The 26,251-nt window shown below is 38.9% G+C and overlaps 1 protein-coding gene across 2 annotated transcripts in view; it reads left to right on the top strand.

The window, feature by feature from the left end:
* The window catches only part of LOC121462017 (OX-2 membrane glycoprotein-like), a 39,275-nt gene extending 34,661 nt beyond the window's left edge, over positions 1-4,614 (top strand). For both annotated transcript variants that reach the window (XR_005976245.1, XM_041673425.1), the window contains one exon: positions 3,461-4,614. The gene's annotated coding sequence lies outside the window, so the exon portion shown is untranslated. The remainder of the gene's footprint in view (positions 1-3,460) is intronic.
* Positions 4,615-26,251: the final 21,637 nt, after the last annotated feature.

Here is a 26,251-nt window from a genome sequence, read left to right on the forward strand (position 1 = left end):
CCTCCCCCTCCATCCAGGTCTAGGAAGGTGAACATCCAAACTGGCTAGGCTCCCACAAAGCCAGAACATAAAGTAGGATCAAAACCCCATGGCATTGTCCTTGGCTTCTCCCTCCTTCTGGAAATGGGAGGCTGGGAGGAGGCAGAAATTTTTGTTCACTAAAAAATAAAATAATAAAAAAAGAATGAGCCTGAGATATGTGCATCTGAGGTATAAGGTGAAACTGAGATCTTATTTTAAAGGAGTAATATAAGAAAATACCCACCCATTTATCAAGCTCCCCTGGTGCACAACAGTGCATGATGGGAAGCTAAGGGGAATAAGAAAGTAAGTTCAGGCACTTAAAGTAAAACTACAGACATAAATGATACCGTGTGATTTGTTTTGCTCTAGACATTCTTGAAATTTAAAAATTAGTTGGGTGGTGATGTTATTCTGTACCATCTTAATCTGGAGAAATATATAAACTGAAACAGTGTGAGAGTATGATTTATAATCTAGAAGGTTTTCTCACTGGATGTGGAAGAGATGCCTTACAAAAGAATAATGAAGAAATATGTTGAAGAGAGTACTATAGTCAGAAGACAAATGATAACTGTGTAGACTGAAGAAAAAGATTATCTGGGATTAAGATAATGTTTAGTATGGTAAGATTTTCTGAGTGACAGTTGAAGAAAGAGTAGAAGGAAAGACTTATCTATGCTGGATAATTTTATGTCACTTGACACAGACTAAAGTCATTTAAGAAAGGAGGGAGCTTCATTTAAGAAAATGCCTCTCTAAGATCAGGCTGTAGGCAAGCTTGTAGGACATTCTCTTAATTAGTGATTAATGGGAGAGGACTCACTGCTATATATATAACACCGTCCCTCTGGTCAACCTCTCCTTATCCCCCCTACCCTGTACTAACTCACTCTACTCATTGACCTCTTCTCATCCCTCCTACCCTCTACTAAACCAGTTTCTAGTGACTACGACTCTACTCAAAACTCTATGGTATGATTTTTAAAAAGTTTTTATCTAGATAAAATCACATAGAACCTGTCTTCCTGTACCTGGATTATTTTACGTGACATGGATACACCTCAAGTTCCATCCATGTTATTGCAAATGACAGAGTTTCTTTTTCGTGGCCAAATGATATCACAAAGGTGAATATAACTATTTCTAACTTCGTTCATCAGTTTTAGGCAGTGCTAGCTTTATTTCTCATCTCTTGTGATTGTGCTACAGAAAAGATGGAAGTGCAAATGTCTCGTCAACATTTTCAACATATTTATTTCTTTTCTTTTAGATATATATTCAGTAATAATATAGCTTGATTACATAATAACTTTGCTTTTAACTTTTTGAGAAGACTTCATATGGTTTTTCATAATGGCCATAATAATTTATAAATAATTTATACTTTACCTACAGTATGCAAGAATTTCCTTCTCCATATCTGCATATACTTTTCTTTGGTCTTTTTAATAGTGACTATTTTGGGGGGGTTAGGTGCTATCTTCTGATTGATTGTGTTGATAGCATTTCCCTGATAAATAGTGATGTTATTTATAATTTTTATCTATCTATTAGTCATGTAGTTTGCCTTCCTTGAAAAATGTCTCTAAAGGTTTATTGTCCAGAAAATCAAGTAGTTTATGTTTTATTGAGTCCTTAAGTTCCTTATATATCTACATATATACAATCTGTGTCAGATAGGTAGTTTGCAAATATTTTCTTTTCTGTAGATGGTCTCTTTAATGCTATTGACTGTTTTCCTTGTTGACAGGAAATGTTTTATTTTTATGTAATTTATTTTTGTATTTTGGTCTTATTGCCGGGTCACTTAGAATTTCATCTGAAATGACCTTGCCAATCCCACTTTCATAAGTATTTTTCTATGGTTTTCTTATTGTGGTTTCATAATTTCAAATCACTTATTTGAACTGACCCTCTACTTTGATTTGGTTTGTGTAACTTGTGTGAGAGATTGCTCTGATTTCATCCCCTTACATATGGGTTGTCTAATTTCCCAAAATTATTTGCCAAAACCTCTGCTCTTTACGTATGTGTGTTCCTATCACCTTTATTGTCAGTCACTTCTCTGTAAATGTTTGGGTTTATCACAGTGTTTATATTGTGTGATACTGGTCTTTGAGTCTGTGACCATGCCGTTTTGAGTAACTAAAGCTCCATGGTACATTTTGAAGTCAGTGGGTGAAGGGCCTTCTGATTATTGATGAGGTTATACTAATCCAGAAAAATTTTGACTTCTTTAGCTAGTTCTGTCTAGTATGTCATTGAAATTATATAAACTCTTTGGATCACTTTGAGTACTGCAGGTTTTCTGATAATTGAATCTCCCCATCTCTGAGTATAGGGTAACTTTTCAGTGTGTGCATCTCCTTGGATCTTTTTGACTGCTCTTTTGTGATTTTTTTTTTCACTATAGATATCTTTGGGAAGGCTGATGACCTTTTATGTGTTTTGTCTGACCTCATCTTTGTTACATTTAATCAAGTCTCTCCATTTTAGGAAAGTTCACAGTTTTCTCTGTTTGCAAGTTTTGTAATTTTTGCTCAACTAATGTCTTGGTTCTTTTTATTTGTTCACTGTCATGAATGAATCCTCATTTGTAAGTGAAATCTTGGTGGCTGTTAGTGGCAGGAAAATTCTTAAGTATTTTAAGTTAACTTTGTTTGAAATCACTGGTAAACTACGGATTCAGTCTTTCAATTGATTCTGATAGTTCTCCAAGGACACAGTCATTGCTCACAAATAATACTAATGTGGATTTTCTTTTCCAACCTTATATCTCACTTTTATACTTAATAAAACATTCTTTTATTTCTGAATTTAAAAATAATATTTAAATATGCCATTTGATAAATGCTGGCTATTAAGGATATTATTGTGGGTAGGAAATATCTTATTATTCTTATAATGTTTTGAATTTTTGTCATGGAAAGGAGATTAAAGGTTTTGGAAATGATGTAGTAAGTAAACTGCTTAAATTGAAAGCTTGAGGACTTGAATTCTATCCCCAGAAGCCAAATACAAATGCCAGGCATAGTGGTTCAGTCTTTTCCTGAGCCAAGGAGTTCAGTCTGTTCCCCACTATATAGTCTTCATCCCTATGTTCCAACATCTTTTGTTCAATAAGGTATTGTGTATGCTATCAAAAGAGAAATACATATACAAAAACTAGCCACAAACTCTTTATCTACAATTGTCTATTGTTTGCAAGGTATGTTGTCACAATGGTGGCACAAAGCTTGTGGGAGTAATGACCCAATTACTAATTTGACTTAAGGCCCATTCCAGAAGATGAAACCCATATCAGATACAACTTTGATAACCAAGAACCTAAGTCTATATGGCCCAGGGACCTACAAGAAAACTAAATAATACTGGTCAAAAATGGGGGAAATGTCATGATAAAATGAATCCTGATGATATTCTGCTATTCTCATAGGTCAGTGCCTTGCTTGCCATCATCAGAAAAGCTTCTCCTGAAAGATGGGAACAAATATAGAGATTCATAAACACACAGTATTCGGACAGTGAGAGACTTGGAACAGTCAGCCGTAAATGGAATACTTTGATCAATACGCTTCCCCTCCTGCTCCTCATACACACACTACCTCACTGCTCAAGGAAGCCTGCAGAAGAGGAGACAGAAAGAACAAAAGAGCTGGAAGGAAAGAAGGACATCAAGCCTTCTAAATTCACATGAGCAAAACTCACATGAGCTCACAGAGACTGAGGCAGCATGCACAGAGACTGCTTAGATCTGCACCAGGTCCTCTGCATATATATTATGGTTTCCAGCTTAGTGTTTTCATTGTATTCCGAAGTGTGATGGGGGGGGGGGGTGAAGAGTATTTTGGTCTCTGATTCTTATATCTTCTCTTGGTCTCTTTTCCTTCTGTTGGTTTATCTTGTACAACTTTGAAATGATAGCATTTGTTTTACTTTATTATATCTTTGTAAGCAGAAGTTTCTGTCCCACCAGCAACTCCCAAATAGCTGGCAGCTGCTTCCCAAATTACTACTAGGAGGCTTATATTAATTATAAATGCTTGACTGGTAACTCAGACTTATTACTAACTAGCTCTTACATTTGAATTAGCCCATAATACTTACCTATGTTTAGCCACGTGGAACGTGGTTTGGTACCTTTTCTCAATCTGGCATTCTTGCCTCTGGATGGTGGTTCCTGACTCTGCCCTTCTTCTTTCCATCATTCTTAGTTTGGTTGCCTGGCCTACACTTCCTGCCTGGCTACTGTCCAACCAGCATTTTATTAAACCAATTTGAGTGACAAATCTTTACAGTGTACAAGAGGATTATTCCATAACATTACCTTGAAGTTATGTTCATGAAAATCTAGGCACTAGATAAAGATACCTACCTGCTGGGAGAGGGAATGACACTGGGCATATCCATCACTCAAGTACAGTCTTCATGTTCAAGAGTATCTAGCAAGCCTATAATGGACTCCACACTTTTTGGTTTTGTATGCTTTTATTGGATATTTTTTGTGGGGGATGTTGGGGTTTTTTGTTCATTTGCTTTGGTGGTTTTATGTTGTATAGGGTTTTATTTGTTTTTTAAGAAAGAACTTAAAGTTGGGTGGATAGGGAGGAGGAGGGAATCTGGAAGGACTTGGAGGAGGAAGGGGAAGAAAAGAATCAAAATATATTTAAATTTAAAGTGTTTAAAGCAAAAAAATATATGGAAAAAGAAAACTATTAAAAAACAGGGAAAATAAATCTGGGTTCTGGTCATAAAGGCATATTTTATTCTATGAAAATTCACAAACACAAATTTACAAAAGCATTTCTTTCTATGAAAATTCAAATTGTATACTTATGACATATAAACCTTATACATGACACTTTTAACTTAAAAAGTCTTTAAAATGATACACTGTGGTGGAAACTTTCATTACAGAAAAAAGTGAACTCAGTTTACTACAATAGGTTGAAATGATTAATTCTTGGGACTGGAACGATTGTGCAGCTGGCAAGTGTACTTTTCACTCTTCTAAAGGACCCAGGTTTGATTGCCAGCACTTACATGAAGGCTCACAACCATGTGTAACTCCCAGGAGATGCTGCCTCTAACACTGTCTTGTGGCTTCTGAATGCCTTCGATTCTTTCCTTTTGGGAGAGTGTCTACTTGTAACTCTTTTGAAAAGTTTATAATTTTCTTATTGATTCTGTTAATTTGGTCTTAATTTTACTTTGGGTCTATAACACAGCTACTGTGTATCCTGTTTGGCATTCCAGAAATTCTCTGGTCTTATAAGTATGTGTATTTAGTGTTTCTACCTTCTAACAATATTCAATATTTTGTTATGCTGTAATCTGATTTTCTCATGACAGAACAATATTGGAACTATAGGACTCCTATAATACCTTAGGGCTTATATATTCCTCTGTGAAGGTAATAGTTCTTTCAACTTAAGCTGCTACATTCTACCAAAGAAAGGGAACTTGAAAAAGTATGAATGGGGTGAAAAAGAAATTTGATAAATAAAAGATATATCTTCCCTACACTAATATGATGGCTGTTCTTGGTTGTCAACTTAATTACATCTGAAACTAAAACCCCAAAATGGAAGGTACACCTGTGAGGAACTGTGGTGGCTTGAATAGTTAGGGCCCCATGTGTTTGAATGCTTGGCCCATAAAAAGTAGCACCATTAGGAAGTGAGGCTTTGCTTTAGTACGTATGACCTTATTAAAAGAAGTATGTCACTGTAGGGGCAGACTTTGAGGTCTTAAATTGATGTGGGAGTGTCATATATCAATCTGTTGATTTCATTGGTTAAGTAATAAAGAAACTGCTTGGCTGGCCCTCATAGGTTAAAACATAGGTAGGCGGAGTAAACAGAATGGAAGGCTGGGAGAAAGAAGCTGAGTCAGAGAGTCGCCATGATTTTCCCACTCCAGACAGACACAGGTTAAGATCATTCCTGGTAAGCCAGCTTGTGGGCTACAGCAGATTATTAGAAATGGGCTAGTCCAGGTGCAAGATCTAGCCTAGAATAGGCTAGATAGAAATGGGCTAAGCGGTGTTTAAAAGAATACAGTTTCCATGTAATTATTTCGGGTAAAGCTAGCTGTGGGGGCGGCCGGGTGCCGGGGATGCTAGCCGGGTGCCGGGGATGCTAGCCGGGTGCCGGGGATGCAGCCCTGCCGCTTATACTACAACATTAAATGCTCATATTACAGCCAATTTGGTGTCCAGTCTTACTCTTTTGCCTGCAGATCAAGATATAGAACTCTTAGCTCATTCTCTAGCACCATATCTGCCTGCACATTGCCATACTTTCCACCATAATGATAAAGTTCTAGACCTCTGAAACTGTATGCCCACCCCAATTAAACATTTTCCTTGATAGGAGTTGCTGCAGTGAACTTTACTCAAAAGAACAATACTCAACTTCTTTTGGAAAAACAAAAATCCAGGATAGCTGGAATAATCCTGTATATATAACTTCCAGAGGTAACACCATCCCTGGTTTTAGGCTCTACTATTGAACTATAGTAATAAATATCACATGGTATTGACATAAAAACAGATGGGTGGATCAATGGAATTGAATCAAAGACCCAGGTGTAAACCCACACACCTATTGATACCAGATTTTCAACAAGGAAGCCAAAATTATACAATGGAAAAAAGGAAGCACCTTCAACAAATGGTGCTGGTATAACTGGATGTCACCATGTAGGAAAATGCAAATCTATCCTTATTTATTGCCCTGCATAAAACTCAAGAACAAGTGGATAAAAAACCTCAACATTAATCCAGATACATTGAATCTATAGAAGAGAAAGTGGGAAGTCATCTCAAATGAATTGGCACAGGAGACAACTTTCTGAACAGAAGAACAATAGCACAGGCACTAAGATCTACAATTAATAAATGGGAGTTCATGAAATGGAAAGGCATAAAGACATCATCAATAGGATAAAATGGTAGCCCACAGAATGGAAAAAGGTCTTCACCAACCTCACATCTGACAGAGGACTGGTTTCCAAAATATATAAAGAACTTAAGAAACTAAACATCAGCAAACTTAATAATCTAACAAAAAATGGAATACAAATCTAAACAGAATTATCAGTAGAAGAATCTTGGGTGGCTGATGGAGGAGGGTCATCTTTCTATCTGTTGATTTCATTGGTTAAGCAATAAAGAAACTACTTGGCCCTCATAGGTTAAAACATAGGTGGGTGGAGTAAACAGAACAGAATGCTGGGAGAAAGAAGCTGAGTCAAGGAGTCGCCATGATACTTCCACTCCAGGCAGACGCAGGTTAAGATCATTCCTGGTAAGCCAGCTCGTGGGCTACACAGAATATTAGAAATGGATTAGATCAATATGTAAGAGCTAGCCAATAAGAGGCTAGAGCGCATGCGCCAAGCAGTGTTTAAAAGAATACAGTTTCCGTGTAATTATTTCGGGGCATAAGCTAGAGCTAGCCATGTGGGCGGCCGGGTGCCGGGGACGCAGCCTGCCGCTCGTACTACTACAGAGTGGCGCCCAGTGTGGTAATGAACTCCACTTAAAACCTGAGAGAGCTTAATTTTAATCAGAGAAAAAAAAAAACAGAGTTTAACACAGCTTTTGGCTGTTGATGAAAGACCCCCACAGTATAGACAAACAGCTAAGCAGCAGCAATGCCAGGCTTAAACTTTGGAGCAACACAAGTAACATTAGAGCAGGGAAGTTCGACTTGAGAACAAGGGCCGAGAAGCCAGGCAAGATATCTGCGGTCAGCCGGTCAGCCATCTGGCCCCAAGCGATAAGGAACAAGAAAAATGAAAGACCCTCTGGACACCCCCCCCCCCAGAACCCGCAGCTGGCCTGCTCTCATGAGAACATCCTGTTCGCTTAAGACCCTCAGGACCCCCCCCCCCCCGAACCCGCAGCTGGCCTGCTCTCATGAGAACATCCTGTTCGCTTAAGACCCTCAGGACCCTCTCAGGACCTGCAGCTAGCCGGCTCTCATGAGAACATCCCGTTTGCTTAGGGAAACAGGATGCCTATAGTCAGCACATGTGCCCAACTTAGAATATCAGTAATTTACAGAAGAGACAACTCCCCCTATGAAAGATCCCAGCTTGGCTGCTGTAACGTCATTTCACAAAGCTTTTGACGAACGACTATAAGTGCAGAGTAAGGTCAGGGTCCCTGGCTGCAAAACAGGATATTTATATCCATAGATTCGGACAAGACATCAATTAACAGGATATCTGTTCCCATACATCTGTGCTGGGAAAGGAAAAACCACCTGTGCCCCTTGCCCCATTCCAACTGGCCACTAACAATGCATTTGCTTCTGTAATCTGCTTCTGCTGCCCTCTTTCCTATAAAAAGACCTTCCCCCAGTCTGCAGGCGCGCTTTGTCTTTCGAGAGACTAAGTCGCCCCAGGTACCTGTGTACTGAATAAAGCCTCTTGCTGTTTGCATCCGAAGAGTGATCTCGCTGTTCCTTGGGAGGGTCTCCTTAGCCTGAAAGACTGCCCACCACTGGGGTCTTTCATTAGTTGGTGGCATGCTGTAGAGAGATTTCCTGATTCGGCATCAGCAGCAGAAAAAACACTACGTCATTTTAAAGCGCAGCTTCCTGGGGCTATGCTGCCAGCGTCAACTCTGGCCTTAAAGCATTTCAATGGATTTTATGGGACTGGATGTTTCTGTTCCCACTTTGGATCAGAAGGAGAGTGCTCTGAGACCGTGCTGATGGCTCAGTGCTCCCCAACTGCACCTGGGCAGTTGGCCGAATCAGGCTTAGGCAGGCGGAAGGGCATGGTGTGTTTTCAGACTGCGCACTGCTCTGCGTGTCAGATTTGGCTATAACTTGGATGAAAAGAATTTCTGTGCTGCATGTTCAGTCTCAGAATTAAAGTGCTGAGTGCCGCTCCTACCTGGCGGCCCCAGAGCTAGCACAAAATGGTACGGCCTCCATTTTGAAATTTTCCTGACTCAGAAGCAGGAAAAAACTGGCTGTTTTAAAACATTTTAAAATGGCAGCTTTCTCGGCTGTGCAAGGATCAGAGGCATGAGCGGCTCTGCCATGTTGGACTGGGCAGGGCCAGCAGGCAGTACCTGTTTTTGACCTAGGAATGTCACAGCTTAGATTCTTAAGCACTTAGTGATTTAAAGGTGCAAATCAAAAGTGCTCCTGGATAGTAAAAAATTGCAGATTCACAATAGGACAGATTCAGACCACTAAATGAGTCACACTGTTGGATGAATGTACGTAGGCTTGGGAGAGAGAAGAAAAAGAATATAGAGAATAAAGTTAATGGTTTAAAAAAAATGGTAAAGTCTTTAAAGAGACAGAGTACAGATAGTTAAGAGATTAAAAGAAATAAAGGAAAATAAGCCATGTAAAAATGGAAAATTCATAGAAAGTCTGGATTATGTACATTGTGTTTTCTTTAAAATTTTTGACTGTGAAGGAGCTAAGTACAGAGAGACATTTCATTATATGGACTGCTCAAATCAGTTTCTGAATTCTGATTCCTCAAACCCAGCTTGCTGGAATCCCCATGTCTTTTTCTCTATTTTCCAGCTTTCCTCCTCTTCATCAAGGGTGCAACTGATGAACATACAAATTGATTGATGAAACTACAAAGGGCGGCAGACTTAGTATCCACAGAAACCAGCATGTACTGGAAGTTTACAATGACACCGTAATGTAAATGCTGCGTAAATGGAGTGGGTCACTGATTAAATTACTGATAGATTGAAATTTACCATGAACAAAACATTTGTACTAATTAATTTGGCCAAAGCAACTCTACCAGTTGTCCCCTAAGCTAGTTAGTACTTGCTTTTAGTTGGCATTTTTCTAATTGCATGTATTTCTTTTAAATCTTTACAACATTCTTATAATTATTCCTTAGCTTGTAAATGTTACAATTGTAAAAAGTTTAAAGTGTAATTAGAAGTTGTATTCTTTAGTTTGATTTGTACATATATTCAAAGCACAGTATTATACATTATTTATACAATTATGTCAATCTAAAAAGTGACAAATAATGAAGCTGAAATTATTAGTACACACATTTTTCAAAAATGAAAACCAAGTGATATTTAGTTAAAAATATTCATAAAAAAACTTACAAAATGGAAGGCTAATCTTTTGTCTTTGTTGTATAAATATGAGGGAAAGCTGTATATTCTACAAACCAGGAACAACAGACCTAGAACTGGGAGTTCTGACAGGTCACAGTGAGTTGTGTCTGGTTTGCTTATTAAAAAAGAGAAACAGGTTGCTCAGTGGCACTTTCTGACCGTTAAAATCTTCCATAATATTATATTGTGGGATAGAAGATTGCACTGAAGTTGTGGAAGAAAAAAATCACCAAGAAGACATACTTACTCCTACCTGCTATATTGAGATATGTGTGTGTGTGTATAAAGAGAAGTATCACAAGTAAATATTTTTAAGAGTTATATTGTGTATGAGTTGCTGATATCAATTGAGTCTCATTGGTAGGGATTTTAAGGACTGATAAAGAAAATACTCAGGTTCTTGAAATCTATAATGGACTTGTGAGAAAACCATATATGGCACACAATGAAAGGAGAAAATGAATGGGAAACTGGAGACACTGTGTGAGATGAATAATCTGAGGACAGCTTCTCTGAGGTGGCCACACTAGGACCAGGAAACAGAGAACGAGGCTGTTATGGAGGACAGCAGAGATAGTTGATCTGTAGCAAAACAATTACACACTTGAAATCTCAAAGAGAGAAAAGCCTAAGGACTTTAGAACAGTCCTGCATGAAGCATGGTCTGAGGAGGGCTTCCCATCCAAAAACTACCTCTTACTAACCTGCAGTAGAGGAAGTGTTTGTTGAGACTAAACAACAACTTGGCAGGGTAAGTTCATGTCTGCTAAGTACAATAATTAAAAAATCAATTACCCAATATAGGTCTGACCTTTTCTCTATATTATAATATTTCACTTGTTTTAAAATACTGAGCGCTGTTAGGAGCGAAGGTCATACTTTCATGAACCATTGATGGCTAATGCTGCCAAAAATGTTGTCATATGTATAATTTTGAAAGACCCAGTAAAATGACCTAAGAGTACAGATATAGAAAGAAGGAACCAAGGTTAAATTTCAAACCTATTACCTTACTGTCTACATTCCTTGGGGTGGGGGAGGCTGATATCCTCCCACTTTGTGTGAAAGGAATTAATAACTCTTGAAAATATTTCTATCTACTTAATGACTCTTCCCAACCTGAGAGAAATGAAACTCAGGGGTCTCAGTGAGACATTCTCAGATCATTTTGGCATTCTCAAACATGCGTTTTTCTCCATAGTCTTAGGTGACTTTGTAATCCATTACTGGGTCAGAAGTGTCTACTTCCAGCCAGTGTGTGATCCCAGCACTTGGGAGATCAAACATGTAGAGAGATTGTTGATAGATCAAGAACATTCTGGGCTTCACAAGAGTCAATGAGTTCCAAGATAGCCTAGACTACAGAGTGAAACTCTATCCTAAACAACAACCAAAAAAAAAAAAAAAAAAGGAGGGGGGGAGAGAACGAAGAAGGAAGATAAGATTGCCCTGCTGAAAAAGGAACTGAGCCATGTGGCTAACAGATAAGAATAATGGGGTTATATAAGTTATAAGAGTTAATAAGAAGCCTCAGTTAATGGGCCAATCAGTTTATCATTAATATAGACCTCTGTGTAATATCTTTGGGGCTAAACAGCTGTGGGACCTGGTGGGAGGACAGAAACAAGGCAGGATAAAAACCCCAGTCAAAAGTTGCCATAGTTTTTCTGTACTATACATAAATTTGCCTCCCTTTACTGAGTTTCCTGGGAATACAGAGAAAATGAAATGGTGATTTTATGAACTTAGGTGACCAGTGGCGAAACCATTCCATGTAAAGACAGGAGCATCTGTCTATAGATGAAGTCATTGACGTATTTGGCTAAAGAAAGATTTATTAGGAGAGTGAAAGCCAATTTTAAGACTGACAAGTACCAGGAATTCAATCTACACTTAAAATGCCATGATCTGAACAAATGTGATCTGTTTCAGAGTCGTGTTTGGAAGGCATGGAAAAGGAGAACTTTGGCTGTTGTGAAGGTACACAGGACATGAAGAGCTCTCAGAGAGGAGAAAACTAGATAATCCTGGGGACATGATCCGGGGAAGAATGTGTGTGGTTTCTTCCTATCACAGCTGATGTGAAAGATAATTATTTCATTCATTCACTTGCATAGCAAATAATCCACCAAGAGCCAACCATGTGGCAGAAGTCAGTCTAAGCACTGAAAACACGGTAGTTGAACAAGGGAATGGGTCTGTGTTCATAGTACATTTATAGCACAGATAGGCAGCCGGGAGACTCAAAGAGAAAAAATAAATAAATAGGAAGAACAATTCTGCATTAATATCAAGAAAAATGAGCCAACATATTGGGCTACTAATGGGCTAGAGAGGTACCAGACAGTTCCGGTAGATGGAAGAATCAAGACTATATCTAGGAAACCAGAATTTAGCTGTCACCTGAATGGCAAGCCCATTACCAGTGCTCTGGAACGATCATATATGTGGCACAATATGAGCCTATATTAAGAGCTCTATGTTTGGGGAGGAAATCTATTAAAAAAAACAGTAAAGATGACTGTGGCTGATGTGTCAAAGATGTGGGCAGTGTTAGGTACATCATGGGCAGCTCGTGGGTTGCTCGTGGAAGTGGCTTCTTTATCTGAGTTAAAATGATGTGGTTTACAATGTGAACACTGATATACTACTACATAGAAAATTTGTTATTCTCTTTAAAGTTTTCTGGGGAGAGGAGTAAATTTCACAGTTATTTTCCTAGAGGAAATTAACTCTAGCTTTCCTATGACTTATTTAATTGAAGAATTCTGAAGGAAAAACTGAGATCACATATTAGTAGTCATGGTCTGATAAATCACAGGATTTTAAATACCACAACACTGGTGTTGATTTGATATGATATTATTATAATTTTCAAAGGTAAGAATCTGTCTTAGGGTATCTATTGCTGTGATAAAACACCATGATCAAAAGCAATATGGGGAAGGAAATGGTTAACTCTATCTAGCATTGCAGCCAACTGTCCATTGAGGCAAGAACTCAAGGCAGGAGCATGGAGACTGAGGCAGAGGACACGGTGGATGGTGCTTAACTGTCTTGTTTTTCATGGCTTGCTTTTCCTGCTTTCTTATAGCACCCAGGATTGCCTGATTGCGGTGGTACCACCCACAGCAAGTTGGACCAGTGCACATTGGTCATTAATCAAGATCCTGTTTCACACACTTGATACAGACTGATCTTATGGAAGTATTTTCTCAGTTAAGAATCCCTCCTTTCAGATATGTCTAGACTTGTGTCATGTTCTCAGAAATCAACTAGCAGTTCTCAGTATCTAGTCCGGATTTATCCCTGGATAGAGGTGGGCAGTCCTTGGGCTTCCCACAGGTCAGGGAACCCTGATTGCTCTTGGAGCAGATGAGGGAGGGGGACTTGATCGGGGGAGGGGGAGGGAAATGGGAAGCGGTTGTGGGGACGAGGCAGAAATCCTTAATAAATAAATAAATTAAAAAAAAAAAAGAAATCAACTAGCAGGACATCTCTAAACATTCATTTACTATACTCCAAATATTTAATGGCATGTATTTAGTTGAGTATAAAATGTTCTTACCACCTGCAAAATTCTTCCAAAGAAAGCACATGAATGTCAACACTTGAAACCTGTTGTAACACAATTCGACAGTTGGAAGATTCTCTACATAGTGGAATATGAATATGACAAAAATGAAATTCATTCAGATATTAATCAGTTCCTATAAAACCAAAGAAGGAGAATAACCCAAACCATTCTTCCCCCCCCTCCCCAAAACAATGACAAGGAACACTGTGGCTTATTCACAGGGCAATCACTGAAAAAAACAAGCCCTTGCAAAAAGATCTTCACAAACTTTCCTAAGAGAGGTAGAATTATTTAAAGGTAAATGACTCAAAAAATATTCAGAAATAGCTAATATATCACTCTTCATCATTCCCCAAAGTAATGCGGAAGCAGTGTTTAAAACTTTTGTCTTCAATTTTAAAAATCACTACCTAATACAGAAGAAGAGGCTTGCAGCCCTAGTACTTCCCAGGAACAACAGTGACTCACTGAGATAAAGCATCTTTCTGTAAGATCTGTGTCTCAGGGGTAAAATGCCATCTGTTTGCTTTTTTTTAAAACTTAAAACAAGTTTTTCTCATGCAATATATTTTGATCATGTTTTCCCCCTCCTCTCCTTTCTTCCCTCCCTCCTTCCTTCTTTCTCTGTCTCTCTAAAAAAAAAGCCAATAAAATAAAACAAGACCCATAAACTCTCAAAATTCAAAATCAAAATAGTCAAAAGACAAAACAAAAGCCCAAATAAAACAAAACAAAAAGTCTACAAAAAATACCATTGAGCTAATTTTGTTGTGACCAACTGCTCCTATTCATGGGGCCTGGCCTGAAGTGTGGCTAATATACCCAGTGAACTCCACTGGAGAAACTGATTTTTCTTCGGCAAACAGGTATCAATTGCATATATCTTCTTGGCTAGGAGTGAGAGCAACAAGGGAGACTCAGGTATCTATGGGAGAATAGGTAGGAAGATTGTCAGGGTGATGGATGACTTCAAGGAAATGGTGCCTTTCAGATACAACTGGTGCTGAGATTTTATCTCTGATGCACATATGTACTCATAGAGACTGCCGCCGCATGCACAAGGCCTGCCCAGTTTCAAGCCAGGGGTCCCAGCACTGGGAGAGGGAAGAGGACACAGGTTCTTCAGCAAGAGAGCTCAGAGTGATCTACTTGACCTATGTTTTCTCTTGTGAGAGAATCAGGCAAAGGTTGGCTGTCTGCCTTCCAGTGTTTGAGGGCATTGCTCAGGAAGCTGTTTTCTTTCTCTTCCTATGGAACACTGGGAGAGTTGCATACCTAGACAAGCAGGGACAGCTGTGAGCTAAAAAGAATTGGGAGACTCTTTGGAGCTGGCAATGTGTCAGTGCAGAGACTCCAATTTTGCAATAGCCTGTCTAAACAGGGATGTCCCTGGCAGATTGTTTCATGAGATATCATCCAAACGTACTTAAGTTTGATGCCATTCCAACTGGCTTCAGTCAGTCAGAGAGACCAGACAGTGACCTCACCAGAGCGGAGAGCCCAGCTAGTAAACCTCGCCAGAGAGTCGAAACTCCTCTTCACAGTGGAGCCAAACTACCAGCAATGTCAATGCAGTCTTGGTGCGGGAGAATTGTCTGTATTCTGTCAATCATGTATTTTAATAAAATGCTGATTGGCCACGCAGGAAGTATAGGTGAGTCAACCAGATAGGAAGTAGAGGCGGGGGCAATGAGAACAGGAGAATGCTAGAAAAGAGGAAGCCTATTCCTCCCATTCCTGTCCAGACCACCAAGAAACAAGATGTAATCTACCTGGCTGAGAAAGGTACCAAGCCACGTGGCTAACATAGATAAGAATAATGGGTTAATAAAAGCTACAAGAGCTAATAAATAGCCTGAGCTAATGGGCCAATCAGGTTTATAACTTATGAAGATCTCTGTGTGATTTTCTTTGGGGCTTGCTGGCTATGGCATAATGGGCTGGACGGAAACCCCAAGCAGCAGGCCTCTCATGTTAAACAGTCTCTATCAAATTTTTAAGGAAATTTTTATGCAGAAAAAATACTTCGAGTAAGTCAGATGGTTCAGCCATGGAACCCAATAGTGAAAGCAATTTAACCAAAATAATAAATAAATAAATATCTTGGCATCATAATCTCTGATTTTAAGACATAACTCTAAAGTGATTTATTATAACACTGAAGTGGTTAATGTGAAACTCTAGACATAGAAAATGAAAGCAAAATAGACATCTCAAATATAACTCCATGCAGGCAACCAGTCCCAGGAAGGGAACCCCCTAGTGGCCTGTAGGCCGTAACGGCCAGGGAGGTCCTAGGCAGGGAGCCACATGGTGTGTGGGAATGAGTAGGCACGCTATGAAGAGTGAGGTTGGAAATTTTTTAGTGGGTTATGGAAGGGAAAGGGGACAAGGGGGAAGAGCAGAGAGAGGCAGAGAGAGAGAGAGAGAGAGAGAGAGGAAGAGAACCAGAGAGAGTGAGAGAGATACAGGAAGAGGGAAAAGGGAGAAGTGGGGAGAAGGGAGCTAGGCAGAAGAGGGGAGAGAGACAGAAAAGGAAGGACTCAGGCTGAAAGAGGAAGATCAGCTTGCCTAGGTGGAGGAGAAGAGGGAGTGGGCAGGGTTTGTCTCTTAAAGGAACAGGACAGACCATTACCCGAGGGTCTAGGAATAACTAGCATGTCCACAGATTTACTTCCTAGAACTGCAAAAATAAACTGAATAAAATAGAAAATTAATGGGATGATGAGGACTCTGATTTAATCAATGGATTAAGTTAGTTCAAGAGAATCATGGTGTTTGGGGAATGTTTTGTTTTAGTTTAGTTCAGTTTGCCTTGTTTATTTATTTAGTTAGACAAGACATTGCTATATTGCCCTGGCTGATCTGGAACTTTGTGTGTCAAGGGATATCCTTATGTGTCTAGTAATAGCATGGATTTGATCTCTTTGTGCCCATGTTTGTGAGTCACCCTCATGACGGTGACTAACTTGGGAGAGAACCAAACCTCACCTTCAGTTTCAACTTAGCATCAAAGAATTCTTTTGTTTCCCCCTGGTTCTGAATGGCATTGCCGTCATCGTGGAATTATTATAAAATTTTAGCAAAGATGTGTGTGACTGAGTTAGCATGAACTAAAAAGTTTTCAACAATCCCAGGTTTGCTTTAATGTGCAATGTTCAAACTATTCTTTCTAATTCATAAATACACAAGAAGCCTTCACAGCTGAAACTTCAGAGTGAGTGTGAGAGCTGATCTCGCTGAGGCAGTAGAAAGAGGCCTGCTGAGAGCGCACCTGATGTGGTACTCACATTTATCTGCCTCCTCATGCAAGGAAGCACACTCTTGATTGGCTCTCCTTCTCTTTTTACTTCTAACTCTGCTTGTCTTCTCCATCAAACACACCTGGCTTAAGTCCAAGTGCCTCGATATTCTGGTAGGCAATTGCTAAGCCATTTAACATTTTGATTTAAATTAAACCAGCAATGAAACATAAGGATTAGTTCAGGGCTCTCTGAAAACTTGGAAGTTGAACTCCAAGGAAGGCAATAGCTTTAATAATGATATGGCTAATGGTGAAAAATGTAGGTATTGTGAAGATAGCTGTCTAGGAAGGAGTTGCTTTAAAAAAAGGTATACATAGGGGTATTGCCTAGACTTTAATTTAATTTACTCCACCTTTAGTATTATTCCAAGACCATTTCAAAATAGTTTTGAATGAAAACTATTTTCACAACAGCACCAATGAACTGTTTGTCCTTTAACTCTCATTCGTTTGCAAGTGCGCTGTGGAGCTGACCAGAAACTCCGGCATGTGGTTTCCCAACACTGATGGCTCCACATGCCAGCGGTGCTCCGGGTGCTCTCAGATTTTCCCTTGAAAATTTAATTTTCATCTCAGACATAGAAGATGTCAAGATACATAATTAATTTTACATAGAAACTTTGTGGTCCTCAACAATGTGTTAAAGATGAGAGGGCTGGGTCCTGAGGATATTGCGTTGGAGAAGCTGCTTTCACTCCCCTTCCCTGACCCAGCACTGATTCAGCTGAGGTACCTGGAGACACAGCAGGCCAGAGCAATGACTCCTACTGTGTGAGAGACCATCTAAGCTAGTCAGGGTGTGAAGTCTGCTATTTAAAAGTAAAACCAAGAGAGCACCATGACCTGTAGAGTCACATCAAAAGACACCCAGCTCCAGTAGCTCTCACTGACCATATCACAGACACCCCAGGAAGAGTCTTGTGAGTAGGCAAACAGGTCCACTGAGGATTTCACATACAGAGAGAAAAATCTAAGTTTTATTCTTTATTTCTATATTTCTCAAGAAAATGCCACACATCAAGTATATATTTAGTTGACACTTTCAATTGCTCAGTATTTTAATACAAATATAAGAAATAATACAGAATTAAATAACACATGAAAAGCATACCAAGTATATAAATATTCAGTTTAACAATGGAAACAACTTACACTTGAACTCCTAGGTCACTGCAAAGAGACAGATGAAGCAAAAGATACAGAGAACAACTTCACTAGTCTTGTCAAAGGGTTGAGAATGGATGGTTCAGGATGCCTTTAGAACAAAGGGATTGTTTTTCCAGAGTTGCCTTCTCTTTGTGAAAAGTCAAGTCACAGAAAAAGAAGCTAAGGGAGAGAGAGAGAGCATATACACCTGACTGCTGTACAGGGAATTGTTATGCATCTGTTTTCATAATCTATTATTATTACACTAGGCAGGATTTGGGATGGCCTAAAAGAGGGTGATAGTGTGGTCCAAATCGACAGGGAAAGCATGCTTTCATAAAGATGTGAACTACTGGCTAAGACTAACAATATTGCCTACGTGCTATAAAAATAAGTTAAATGGACACGTCACGGTTGCCAATGCTACTTCACACTAAATTCTGTCCTATTTTCATCATAGTTACTCTCATAGAAGCACGTGGAGAACAGCAGGGGGATCAAAGGGTCTAGCAAAGCCAACACTTAGCAGAACCAAAACAGGTAGTAGACTAGATACTCAAATGACAGGGAAACACACTTGTGGACCTAAGAACAGAAGCAGAGGTGGGACACCAACAGAATGGCAAAGGCAGTCTCAGAAGTTCTTTGGACCCTTCTGTGTTATTTATTTTTTTCTTTTTACTTTTTCTTTTGTTATTCTTCATCTTTCTAGATTTCCATCAGATTTCAGGTTTTTGTGGCAAATTATCTGGTCCCACTCCTTTCTATGCTGTATGAGGACGAGGAAGCTCTGTGAGGTAAATACACTACAAGAGTTTTCCCCGCTCTGGTGGGAACCCAAGTCAGCCTGAGAGCCAGCTTGGCACTTGTGATTCTAAGCCTGGTGCGTTTCTAACAGCATGACATTGCATTGTTCGAAGAAATCAAGTCCTACAACAGACCTGAGGCATATGACTTCCTCTTGGAATGCAAACACTGAGGACCCAGGATGACAGCCAGAAGTCAAATCCCTCACATGCTTGCTTCTGTGTTTTTTGCTCTTTTGAGGTCCCATGAAGAATGACCTTCCCCTCCTGCTTTCCTTTCACATCAGATTCAAGTAGACCAGGGAAAAACTCTCAAGGTTCTGGATAATTCTCAGGGGTTCTAGATAAAAGAAAGTAAAGTGTGCCGTGCTGGACATTTGTAATTTCTCAACATACTTGAAGCAATTAACAACAGAAGGATTGAGAAACAGAAATTTCTTAGTGTTAGTTTTTATTTTCCTTCTCTTCCTTCCTTCTTTCTCTTTCCCTTTATTTCTTCCTTCCTTCCTTTCTTCCTTCCTTCTCTCTCTCTCTCTCTCTCTCTCTCTCTCTCTCTCTCTCTCTCCTTTTGTTTGGTTGTTGTTTAGGATAGAGTTTCACTCTGTAGTCGAGGCTCTCTTGGAACTCATTGACTCTTGTGAAGCCCAGAATGCCCTTGATCTAGCAACAATCTCTCTACTTGTTTTGTCTCTCAAGTACTGGGATCACACACTGGCTGGAAGCAGACACTTCTGACCCAGTAATGGATTACAAATTCATTTAAGACTCTGGAGAAAAAACACATGTTTGAGAATGCCAAAATGATCCAATAGTGTCTCACTGAGACCCCTGAGTTTCATTTCTCTCAGGTTGGGAAGAGTCATTAAGTAGATAGAAATATTTTCAAGAGTTATTAATTCCTTGCACACAAAGTGGGAGGATATCAGCCTCCCCACCCCAAGGAATGTAGACAGTAAGGTAATAGGTTTGAAATTAAATCTTGGTTCCTTCTTTTTATATCTGTACTCTTAGGTCATTTTACTGGGTCTTTCAAAATTATACATATGCCAACATTTTTGGCAGCATTAGCCATCAATGGTTCATGAAAGTATGACCTTCCCTCCTAACACGGCTCAGTATTTTAAAACAAGTGAAATATTATAATATAGAGAAAAGGTCAGACATATATTGGGTAATTGATTTTTTAATTACTGTACTTAGCAGACATGAACTTACCCTGCCAAGTTGTTGTTTAGTCTCAACAAACACTTCCTCTACTGTAGGTTAGAAAGAAGTAGTTTTTGGATGGGAAACCCTCCTCAGACCATGCGTCATGCAAGACTAAAAACCACTTCCTAAAATTTACACAAGTAGCACATACTCTGAAAGCAGCAATCAATATATAAGACCTACTGAAAGTTAAAAGCTTCTGTAAAGAAAAGGACATGGTAAATAAGATGAAATGACAGCCTAGAGAATAGCAAAAGATCTTTACCCTTCCCACATCAGTCAGAGGACTGATCTCCAAAATATATTAAGAATATAAGAAACTAGACAACAAAACACCAAATAATCCTATTAAAAATGGTGTAAAGAACTAAATAGAGAATTTGCAGTAGAAGAATATCAAATGGCCACAGGACATTTAAGTAATTGCTCAACATCCTTAATCTTCTGGAAAATGCAAATCAAAACAAATCTGAGGTCCTACCTTATACATGTCAGAAGGGCTAAGATAATAAATACTGAAAACAACTTATGTTGCAGAGGATGTAAAGTAAGGGGAACACCCCTTGATTGCTGATGGGAGTACAAACTTGTACAGCCACTTGGAAATCTGTATCTTGGTTTCTCAGAAAATTCAGAATCAATCTATCTCAAGACCAGCAGTACCTCTCCTGGGTATATACCCAAAGGATACTCATTTATAACACAAATACACTTACTAAACAATGTACATAGCAACATTATTCATAATAGCCAGAACCTGAAAACATCCTAGATGTCCCTCAACTGAAGAATGAATAAAAAACACAGTGATACATTTACACAATGGAGTATTACTCAGCTGTAAAAAAAAAAATGACATCATGAAATTTGCAGGCAAATGGATGGAACTAGGAAAAAACCATCCTGAGTGAGGTAACCCAGAGCCAGAAAGACAATAATGGTATGTACTCACTCCTAAGTGAATATTAGATGTAGGATAACCAGACCACAATCCTCAGCTCCAAAGAAGCTAGGTAACAAAGAAGACCCTAAGAGGGACACATGGATCACTCTGGGAAGGGGAATTAGATGAGATCTCTTATATAAACTGTGGGTGAGGGAGTTGGTGGTAAAGAGTATTGAAGATGAGAATGTGAGGAATGGTATGTTCAAGTGGGGAGAGGGTCAGAGTAGAAGAGCAATGAAAGAGAGATCTTGATAGAGGGAGCCACTATGGGATATGGAGAAACCTGGTGCTAGGGAAATTCCAAAGAATCTGCAAGGATAACCCCAGCTAAGACTCCTTGCACTAGAGGGGAGGGTGCACAGATGGCTTTCTCTGTAACTGGATTGGTGACTACCCTAGTTATCACCATAGATCCTTTATCCAGTAACTTATGGAACCAGATACAGAGATCCACAACTAAGCATTAGACTGAGCTCCAGGAATCCAACTGAAGAGAAGGAGGAGGGAATAGATGAGCAAGGGAGTCAAGATCATGATGGAGAAATCTATGGAAACAGCTGAGCCACGTTAGTGGAAATTCATGAACTCTAGACAACAGCTGTGGAGCTTCCATGGGACTGAACTAGGCCCTCCATATGTAGGAGACAGTGGAGAAGCTTGGACTATCTGAGAGGCCCCTGGCAGTAGGACGAAGATCTTTCCCTAGTGTATGAGCTAGCTTGTTAGAGCCCATTCCCTGTGGTGGGATGCCATGCTCAGCCTTGATGCAGAGGAGAAAGGCTTGGTCCTGCTCCAACCTAATGTGCCAGACTTTGATGTCTCCTCATGGGATCCCTTACACACTGGGAAGAATGGATGGGGGGTGGGTCTGGGGAAGAGGTGAGGGGGAAAGGAGATGAAATTGAAGCAAAAGTGTGGTTGGAATATAAAATAAAAATTTAAAAAATTAAAAAAAGAAAATTTATTTATCCTAGCTCCATATATTCACTCATTTAATAAATGAATATTTATTGAGAAATATATATCACATATATAGCTATTTATATATAATGTCATGGCAAATGTTATGAAGGGATAAAGAGAAATTCCCAACTTGGGAAGGCAGGCAGAATACTATGAAATACCAAATACATGTGTGAATCACTTCTGTGTTGATAGTGCTTGGGGCATCCTAGAAGTGCTATTTATTGAGTGATGACATTGGGTGATCACAGTCTCTTAATTGGTCTGAAGACCTTTGGTTGCTGTAAAATTAGAAAAGTTTGTTCTTATTAACTGGTGGAGAGATCCCTGTATGGGTACCAGATTTCTTTATTTGACGTCATCAGACCGTACAGTGATCCAGTCAATGTTTTCCCACTGACTTCCTAAGAGCTGTAACTCTTAACTTTTGGGATAAATGTTAAAGTATCCTAGAAAATGAAAAGCAGAAATGTTCACTTGTGAGAAAGAAAGCTTACAGGTTTTCTTAAATAGCATGAACCTTTATGTCTTTTATGAACAATAAGCATGCAGTGCTGTTCCCCCTTATTTATATATTCAAACAACTCCAAATTATTATAAAAGAATGATATTTATCTTATTTCATTCTTTGCATCCCTTGTGACAACTCACCTTGCTCCTGATTTTGGTGACATTTCCAGTATAATAAGATTGAGATCAAGACCAGAAGAATCACCAGAGAAATGATGCTTAGCAACAGTAGAACTGAAAACCAAAATCCTGTGCGGAGTGAGGAGAGAATTGGAAAGGGAACTTAGAAGAGGAGGCCATAGAGGCAACAAGTGAAAAAGCCACAAAGCAACAAGTACAATCACTTTTAACAACAACCAAACTCTCACCTAAAGTTGTCCTGAAATATAGACCTAGTTACATCTGCAGTCACAGCCTCATAGAATTTGTGAAACATTAAGATATTAATGACAACAAGCATATTTCAAACAGTTACATATAATAGGATCTTTGTCAATGTCACCTAATATAATCCTGAAAGCATTCCCGGGGTTAAATGTTATCAATATCTAACAGACTTCAAAATGAAATCACTCCTAACATGGAAGGCTAACTGAGCATAATACAAGGGTAGAAAATGTAGGAGCCAAAGCTTAGTCAATGCCTCCAAAACTTATATTCTTTGCTATAGGTAACTCTAAGCTGACAGGTTCATTAAAGAAAATTTAAATATATTAGGAGATATAAAGGGGAAATTATGAATCCTATGATGCCAATCATTGGAAACAATTCATTCAATGTTTTATTGCATTTTTTCCATTCTATGTCCTCATTAATAAATCTTTTTCCAGCAGTGCCCAATGAAGCTCAACAAAACACTGGCTCTTTGGTTTGATAACACAAAGCGGAAAGAAGCATCGAGCAACCTTCTCTATAGCAGAATTTCCATAACTGAACTCAAAGCCTTTGGGTTTGTCTCATTTCTTTGGTTTCTAGAGTTGCACACAGTGCTCTTGGCATCACCAGCAAATGTTCAGAGAATAAACAAATACTGTACAAACAAGAGCAAACATTCCATATAAGTCAAATTCAGAATTATTGGAAAAGAACCAATTTTCCTATTTAAGCTCTTGTTTCTCAAGAAATTGCTCTTGGCCATGGCTGATTATGAAGCTCTCTTCATGAATGTCCAAATGCAGCTCATGAGGCCCTTTGCCCAAATGGTAACTAAATACCCAAATTTGAACTAGCCTTGAGATTTTAGGGAGCCCAGATACTGCTGTATGAGCCACTTCCTGGAGGCACTGCACAAGAAGATGACATAGGTAGTTCTTCCATACTGTATTGATTGAAACATGCCCTTTTTTTGAATTGAAACAAACCATTATTTTAGGATGCTTATCACTGTGTGTCTCTCCAGAGCTAATGCTTCAAAACTACAGAGAGAAAGCCATGCTTGTCAAGCTCCTAACTCTGAAATCAAGCCCTCTGTAGTCACTTACACACAACCCTCACTCCTAGCATCCATGAGTCTCAGAAAGGATTTGGAAAGAATCATCTGGGAGACTAGAAAACCATATGAATGGTAAGCAATTTCTCTTGAAAGACTGATGACCCATCAGACGGGGCCTTTCTCAGTGAAGATTATCCAAAGATTTCATCACAAACATGAGTTTTCCCAGGAAACCTTCCTAATTCTCCAGGAAGATCCAAGGATCCTTTACCTTTGATACTTTCATGGTCTACCATGGACACACGGTTTTGTGACTGCCTAGAAAATAGTTCCACATTGACGGTTATCAACTACAGGTATATAAATCAATATGCCGTTCCCATCTTCCCTTGCTGCCAATTTTACTTTCTGAAACTTCAGTTAGCTGTTGGGTTGTCCAGAATTATGAAAAAAAATTCCCGAAAGAAACAATTCACAAATTTTGCTCATGGGTTATCCGAGTAGTGTGACAGCATCCAACATCATCTCATCCTACCCCACAAAGCATGTGAATTTCTCAGTGTATCTGCACTGTGTATGATACTTCTGTTAGTCATGGAGTAACTGCCTTGATTTTCAGATCAACTTTTTATTCCCACTGCATGCTTATATTCAATGTTTTTTTAAAAGGGATTCTAAATATAAATGTTTACTAAAGCAGTTGCTGCAATTCTATTTGCTTAATTTGTGTTTGTTGTTTGACCTTTTACCATGACTATTGAGAGAGTCAACTTAATTATAGGTGTGTGTGTGTGTGTGTGTGTGTGTGTGTGTGTGTGTGTGTGTAAAACATACTATTCAATACTCTTTGCAGCTTCATACAGCTACTTTTGGTCTTAGAATGTCACCTCTTTGGATGGGGAGACTAGAAAAACTTGTTTTATTTGCTCCCTCAACTCTTTGTACAGTTACCTCATTCTCTCTCAACTATGTCCCTTGCTGAGTAGTTGAAAGTCTCTGAAGACCATGACCCTCTTCCAGATACAGAGAGATAGAAGCATCAGTCTTTCTTGCCCACCTTCTCTTACTTTTGTCCAGAGTCCTGTAGTCAAACACAGTGCCCAGGTATAAAATCTGGCAGATCACTTTCTTTTTAACCTGATTCTTGGGGGTTGACCTGGAAAATGCTGGTGACAGACATGGTCACATTTGAGTGGAAGTGACTCTTGGTACTATTCTCAATTCCTATACCAGTGCCCTTCCAGGTCATGGAGCTCCTGCCAGAGACAGACATACCAAAATTTTGCTGGTAAGCCACAGCCAATATACAGTTTAATAGAAATGGGTTAAATTAAGATGTAAGAGTTAGCTAAAAAATATGCTTAAGCTATCGGTCAAGCAGTGATTTAAATGATATTGTTTCTGAGTGATTATTTTGGGTCTGAGTAGCCTGGCATAAACAAGTGGCCTTCATACATGAAAATGGTATACCAGTGTGGTCGGCTAAAATCCACTTAAAACAAAGTCTTTAAAGAGACAGAGTACAGATGGTCATAGATAAAAGGAGTAAAGAAAAATAAGCCACATAAAGACGGAATATACTCAGAGAGTATGGATTATGTATACTATTATGTTTTCTTTGAATTTTTTGACTGTGAAGGAGCTAAGTGCAGAGAGACATTTCACTGTATGGGTTGGAAGTTAAACAAGCATATATACTCTAAAGGTATCTTGACTTCAAAATATGGGTCTGAGAATATGTTGCTTTAGAAAAGAGTTCTGCTTTTGTTTACACAAAGGATGAGAACCTATGGATTCCTTTCAGGCTAATGTGGTTTAATGGACCAACATCCCCTGAATGGTCACTGTGAACATCCCCCAAAATACTTTGCTCAACCAAAAGCAGAAAGCAATTTGGAGAGAACTATGCCAAAAATTCCAAATATTGTTTATGTTTGTTTTTATTTAAAGGGAGATATGCTATAGATATTTGCATTGGTATGGATCTAGCTTTATTGATATAAGTTTAAGGTCAATTTTGTTATATGTATATTTCTGTTCTTTACTAAGGTATTTTGTTTGTGCAGCCCATTTAAAAATGTAATGTGTAATTAAGAAATACAAGTTCGTAGATAGTCATCTATAATAGTCTGGCTTATAGTCATGTTAGTTGGGTTTCTAGATATATAGAGGTATATTTCAGTTAGATGGATATTCTTCAAATCTTTC

The sequence above is a fragment of the Microtus oregoni genome, unplaced genomic scaffold, assembly GCF_018167655.1.
Source record: "Microtus oregoni isolate MIOR12 unplaced genomic scaffold, Mior012 000023F_ref0000262, whole genome shotgun sequence".
Taxonomy (NCBI): Eukaryota; Metazoa; Chordata; class Mammalia; order Rodentia; family Cricetidae; genus Microtus; species Microtus oregoni.